Source organism: Aedes aegypti, chromosome 1 (genome assembly GCF_002204515.2).
Source record: "Aedes aegypti strain LVP_AGWG chromosome 1, AaegL5.0 Primary Assembly, whole genome shotgun sequence".
Taxonomy (NCBI): domain Eukaryota; kingdom Metazoa; phylum Arthropoda; class Insecta; order Diptera; family Culicidae; genus Aedes; species Aedes aegypti.
Window position 1 is genome coordinate 242,220,053 of NC_035107.1, and position 4,960 is coordinate 242,225,012.

General features: G+C 33.9%; 1 non-coding gene across 1 annotated transcript; it reads right to left on the reverse strand.

Moving 5' to 3' along the window:
• Nucleotides 1-257: 257 nt before the first annotated feature.
• Trnaa-ggc lies at nucleotides 258-329 on the reverse strand. Its single transcript has one exon. It is a non-coding gene; the product is annotated as a tRNA-Ala (tRNA).
• Between the last annotated feature and the right edge of the window lie 4,631 nt (nucleotides 330-4,960).

Consider the following 4,960-nt stretch of genomic DNA (forward strand, 5'->3'; position numbering starts at 1 on the left):
TAACTACGCCAAGTGATTTTCTGCATTTGAATTTAAGTCGATTGTCATAGTTGCAGCCAGTGGCGTAGCTAGAGTCTTTGGGGCCCAGTGCGGAGCCAAATTTGGGAGCCCCTCCGAAGGAGGTTTGCCAAATTATTTTATTACCGAACTCACACGTACTTTCAACATTTTTTCGAAAACGTTCCATATATACATTAATTAACTCATTAAGCGTGGTAGAGATGGAAGAATTATGAGTGACATCATGAAAAATTCTCGAGCTCAGGTGAGATTCGAACCCATGACTCTTGTATGCCAGACGAGTGCTTTACCAACTAAGCTACCGAGCCCCTTAGCGATTCAATAACTCAGAAGGTTACAAGTTTCAAATTCAAGCCCAATATTTGTAAAAAAAATCGTGATGATCTCTACCTGTGAAAAACCACCCATACCAGGGCGTAACTAGAATTTCGTCCAGGAAACAGTTTTTATTGCTACGTCTTGTGGAATTAAAAAATATTTGTGTGAAGCGATTGCCTCAAAAGATTCTATAGGTTTCTGTTTGAAGGGATCTTTAGAAATATTCTTGGATAACTTTCTGTATATTGCACGGTACTAGTTGAACTTCTTGAAGACTCGTGAAAAATCTCAGATAAATCTCAAGGGGTATATTTGAAATAAGTAAAATAATTCGTAGAAGAATCCTTGAAGTAAATGGTTAAGAAATACTTGCGAAAACCACGGGCTTGGCCAAAGGTACGCCAAGAAATCCCTTCAGTAATTTTCAGGGGAAAATGCTCAAAGGTCGCCTTAGTGGAATTCATGGTTGAAACCTTGATAAATTCCTAGAATGATTCTTGTAGGCAGTCTTGAAGAATCCTTTAAAAAGAAAAGAAAATAGACCTATTCGGAATCTCTGTGGCAATTTGTATAAATCCCGTAATGAATTGACGTCCATATAGGAACGCCAGATAGATTATTACTAGCTTTATCATAGCGATTTTAAGCCCGAATCGATTCTTCAGAAATAAACAGAAAAATTCCTAATAGCATTGCTCAAAACGTTCTGTAGAGTTTCTACATGAAAGCACTGGAAAAAGTTCCCTAGATTTATGGCTAATCTTAATTCTGTAGAAATCCAGTTAGGATTTCTGCAAACATTCCTTGAAGAATTCTAAGCGAATTCTTGCAAGAATTCACTCGTTTTTTTAACGAAATCTCTCGTAACGTTTAACAAAAAATAAATGTTAGTAAAATTCATGGCAAAATTTCATATAAATTACCAGGAGATTTTTTTAAAGAAATATCCTTATGAATTAATTTTAGGTCTCCCGACAAATAATTTTGATGATTTATGATTGGTGTTCAAGAATGATTCAAAAAATAATACCTGAAGAAATTTCGATTAACAAAAAATTTCGTGGAGCAGATATTGTGGATTGTTCAGTGTAAATACTTCCTAACACAAACACTCTGGAGAAATATCTGTAGTAATTTCTAAAGGATTGATTTTGAGATAAGGCTGATGCATCTTTCGCCACCACGTCCTTCAAAAAATCGAAAATTTTGAAGACGAGACCAAAAAAGACTCATTGCTCTGTTTAAAACTATCAGAGTATTAACGTTTTTAATTTCAAATAAGCCCATGGAACAACGACCCCAAGGACAACCTTGAAATACAAAGAGCGTATTGTTCTGTCACATTTCAAGAAAAAAAAATGAAATTCTAATTTGTTAATATTACCTTTTTTTATGTATTTTATTTGTTTGCAGCCCATTTTGTACCCTGAATATTTTTCCTCGCTTTGGGCCTCCTAAGTGGTCTCGAACATAAAAGAAAATTATTTCCATTTCCATTAGTCCAAATAGTTAAATAAAAATCAAAATCTTTGGCTTACACATTTTAAAAAAATCATTATTTTGAAATCTAAAAAAACTGTACACTTTAAGGCCTTGACTCATTTATCATATAAAGAAGGTATCTGTATCATTTCTGAAATAAAAACAATGAAAATGGTTCAGATCGTAGGAAAATGTGTGCAAGCTCAAAGCTCACCAATGCTCTAGATTTTTGGAGGCCTTCAAATTTTTTGTTTTCTATCTTTATTAACGAGATTTTTAGCCCTGGGCTAGTTCATCTCGGGACCAACGGCTTTACTTCCCTTCTGAAGGTAGATTTGTTTGGAAATAAGAATTCATGAAATATTTTTTTTATAAATTCAAAGCCGTAATTAGAATCAATATTTTCAAAATAGGTATTTGAGGGCTCCATCCCATTACCCCGAACGCCATTACCCCGAACGCCACTACCCCGAACGCCACTACCCCGAACGTCACTACCCCGAATGGGTCACTACCCCGAAAGCCATTACCCCGAATGGGTCATTACCCCGAACGCCACTACCCCGAATGAGCCATTACCCCGAATAGTATCAGATACAGTACAGTATCTTGTTTTGCGTGCAAAAATGCGTCTCTAATGAAGACTGGTAATTAATGGCACGTAAAATTCGTCGGTAAAATGTTCATTTTATATTATCCCTTCTTTTACATGTCAGCTATTCTTTCGAAATATCTTGATGTGCAACTATATTCTTCTCATTCTTTCTGAGACAGTGCCTGTTTATCAGCTCAGTGGGCACCTTCGCAATTCAAGGGTTCATTAACAAATTTCATTTCGCCAACAATTGCCATTTTTAACACCTACCCACCCCCTCATACTTTTTTTTTTGTATGGAAATTCTACATATTGTGAATGGGCTGTAACTTTTTGAGGACAACCACCCACAAACTTTTTTGCTCCCTTCAGCGTTACGAAATTTGTGAATGGGCCTCAATAAAATAAGCCTTTTATTGACTGAAAGGAATTCGAATCCACAACCTTCAATATGGTGTTGCTTAACAGATGCGTAATCACCGGTATTTGGACTTGTTGGTGGTGTTCAAATTTGTGGTTTGAACAAATATTTTTCTTTCTTATGAATATAGGTTGTGTCATTGCATCACGTTGTTACAGTGATCACATCATAGCTGTAAACATTTCACCAGAAATTTGCCCTTCTTTCTTAAATATGCTGTTCTTTCAAGTTTTCGTTGGATAAGCTAGTCACTAATATATCCACATAGAACAGCTCTTTTCAAGGAATATATCCTGAAATCATTCACTAAAATGAATCTTGCTACAATTGGGTTGTTTAGTGAAGACAAAATCTCAATTTTTTGTAGATTGATCGAAAGAGCACATTTTTCTAAGTACAACACGATTTTATTGCATTTCAATATCTTCATGATGATATTATAAATGATTAAAAAAGATTTCAATTGTAAGACTCGATGACATTTCAATTTACATAATGACAGCTCGTCCCGAAGTAAAATTTGCCAAGGGGTGATTCAAAAGCGATTTCCATACTAATTTCAAACGTGTTTTAAAAATAGTTCCAGGTCACGGAAAATGGTGAAATTTTGGATTCTAGTTCAATTTTGAACGCAGATTCAGAATATGTAAAAAACTAGATACCCCTAAACAAGCCAATTCTAATCACAAATTTTCCCTTTCTTTTATCTTCTCGTATTAAAACAGACAGGTCTCTTATGGATTCCCGAGCAAAGTTGGGTAACAAAATGATAACAAGTTGTGTTATCCGATAACAAGCATTTGATAACATAGTTTGTTATCATTTTGGTTGAATAAGCAGGCAACATAACAAACGTGATAACAAAAGTTTATACTAAAAATATCATATAGATAACTCATTGTGTTATCATTTGAAACACATTGATAACAAGTTTTGTTATCCAGCGAATTTCCCTCATTGATAACTCATTATGTTATCATTTAGTTATAAAGATCGAATTATGATAACAAACATTGACGTCATTCACCCGTCGGTTGCATCCTCGATCTGACAGCTTAAAATTCGTTGATAACAAGAGTATTCGTATTGATAACAAAAAATAACAAAATGAAATCATGCTGTACATCTTGTTATCACTATGTTATGCGGTTGTTATTCGACTTTGCTCGGGTTTGCCAACCACTTTTCTGCCATCATCATTTTTTCACTGTCTTGTAAGAAAAAAAAAATACTTTTTTGTGGTTATCTCATTGAAATTCAAATTAATGATTCCACAAACCAACGAAAGTTTTTACTGTAGCAACAATCAGAGGCCGCCGATTTTTTCTAACATGTACAAGTGTATTAACGTTTTCTTACTATAGCGGAACGGTCGTCTATTGTTATTTGTTTGTTTTATTATTCATTTTTTCAGCAAGGGGAAAAGCCAAGATGGAAACATTTTCATATTCATTATTATGTTTCAATCCCAGGCGTAAAAACCCCAATTTAAAGAGTGTACAAAGTTTCTTAAAACTAGTTTACAATTATTGTTTTCCCCTAACTAATAGTGCAAAATGTTAATCATAATAGACCTCAGACAGCCAGAAGACTGATTTGGAGGTCTTACTTCTCCTATATGTGTGCACAAGAGAGTCATCAAATCATTAGTTTAGTTCCTTATAAAATGTTATCCATAACAAATTTTTTAAGTTCTTTTTTGAATAAGTATAACGAAATTATTTGTTTTAAATTCATTGGCAAATTATTGAAGTTGACAATTGCTGGATATATGCATCCAAATCTAATGTAATTAGTTCTGGGTGTCACAAGGCTCATATTACCTATATTCCGTGTATTATGTTGGTGTAATTCATGCGATGATTGAATATCGAAATTATGCTTAATTAAATTACGTTTTACTTTGAAAATAAACAAAACTGATTCAAAAAATCTTATTTGATTTAAGTTCATTATTCGATTATTTATGTATAAATCTGGCGTTCTTGTGTTTGGATCTAAATATTGTTCCCAAAAGATAGTCCGCATGAATTTATTCAATGTGGTTACAATTTTGTTCATGACGTAAATAGGAGCATTTTGCCATATAATGTTCAAATAACTTATTTGCGAGTGAACGTGAG